We start from the raw sequence: 1,913 nt of genomic DNA, 5'->3' as shown, positions 1-1,913 counted from the left end.
AGAAGAAACAACAACAAATTTGCTCTTTTCTGTGTGTTTGTGTATTTCCTTGGATAACAAGATCATCTATAGTTCATTTATGTTTGCTGGCTCCTTACACTGGTTTGACGTTCCTAAACTTTGGCTAATATGCTTTATATTTTCATTCCCTGTATTTGTGAGAACCAAAGTGAGATAGCCCCATGGTTTTCATCATGCAACTGCATACCTTTATGTGTACACCAATAGAGTTTGCTATGTGGCAAGAATACAGTTAATTGCCTTATGGACATATTTGTTCATGTTACTCCTGTATTCTTGTTTACTATCATTGTTACTATTTTACATTTTCTAAGATATTGTTTAAGCTACTAGACTCTAAATTGTTTTCTTCCACATCATGATCTAAAATCTCCTTTGCAGCCAAATATATTTGAATAACTGTTATTATTTGGAAAGTAAGAAACAAAAAAAATTCAAAACATTGCCTTTGAGCTGATTCCAACTCATAGCAATAATATCTATGGTTCCAAAGCTGTAAATCTTACAGGAGCAGACAGTCTCGTCTTTATCCTATTGATTGGCTGGGAGTTTGAACGTTTGACCTTTCATTAGAAGTCCAGTGTCAACTTGATGGATACCACCCCCAAGGTTCATGTTTCATTGTCATGTGACCATAAGTATTTTCAAAGAATTGAATCAGTTCAGAGGTTAATATGTTCATGATCTCTGCTAGGCAGTAGTATCTGATGTTTATTAAACACTAGAGCATAATCATTCTTCAGATGTTCATTCACTTAATCATCACAACAGCTCTGAAAGATAGGTTCTGTCCATAATTTTAATTTACAGGAGATGAAATAGAGGTTCAGAGAAGGTAAATAAATTATATAAATTCAAATAATTAGGAATAAAAACATTGTCTACATTCTTAAGCATTAGACAAAGTTTTAAACACACATGGCTTAGCTTGTTTCCATTCTCACCAGAGCTACTCTGAGTCAACTCTGAATATCAGGTTTCTGCTTTAGTGATGTCCAACCAAGAGTATGGGGAGTAAAACTTCACCCCGGCAGCTCTCAGATTAAAGAGAAATTGGTGTAGGGAAGATAGCACACCTTCAGACAATGTTTTGGGCGAGAAAATAAATTAAATGAAGGCTGTTTGGAAATTAATAAATTGGGTCACAGAGGCTAATTAGTTGATTTTTGATGAGTGGTTTCATTCAAACAATAATGGAAAACATAACAAAGTGGATGCAGGAGATAACCAGAGAATGCTTATAATGCATTTGAAGTGGGGCATGACTGGGAATTATTGTTGAGGAGTAATAAATGTGATGAAAATAGATGCACAAGGAAAGTCCAATTTACTGTAAATAAATTATTTCTAAATAAAAAAAATAAGACGGAAGTAGAATTTTAAAGCAGAAGCATCATCAGTAAAGGAAGTCTCTATTGATTTGTAGAAGTGTGCCAGGAACTTCTCACCATTGATGCCACTTCTTAGAAAGAGGGATCTGTGGGGAGAAGATTTATTCTTTATTTATTTATTTATTTATTTTTCTATTTTTCCCCCCTCCTCCCCTGCAAGATTTATTCTTTTGCTTGATATACACGCATACACACACACATATATATGTTTCAATTATTGAACAGAACATTGGTCAATGTACTGACTTTGTTTTTACTGGGCTACTGAAACAGTGGGAACCATCAATTCCAACTACAAGCTTTTCTGTTGATTTCTTTTTAGGAATTAAACCCTTTTCCTTGAGCTAATGGGTACTGAGTGATTCATTTATTTATTGTTTCATTACATGCATGGGGAAAGCCTTCCTGAATATAATGGGCACTGAGTTTCATTCTGTTGTTCAGAAAACAGTTAGCTATGGGTCGGAACTGATTGATCGCACCTAAAAACACCACCACAAT

The sequence above is a fragment of the Echinops telfairi genome, unplaced genomic scaffold (genome assembly GCF_000313985.2).
Source record: "Echinops telfairi isolate 266 unplaced genomic scaffold, ASM31398v2 ScPeMD7_60;HRSCAF=208, whole genome shotgun sequence".
NCBI classification, from domain to species: domain Eukaryota; kingdom Metazoa; phylum Chordata; class Mammalia; order Afrosoricida; family Tenrecidae; genus Echinops; species Echinops telfairi.
The sequence above is the reverse complement of the archived record's forward strand: the minus strand, read 5'-3'. Positions refer to the sequence as shown.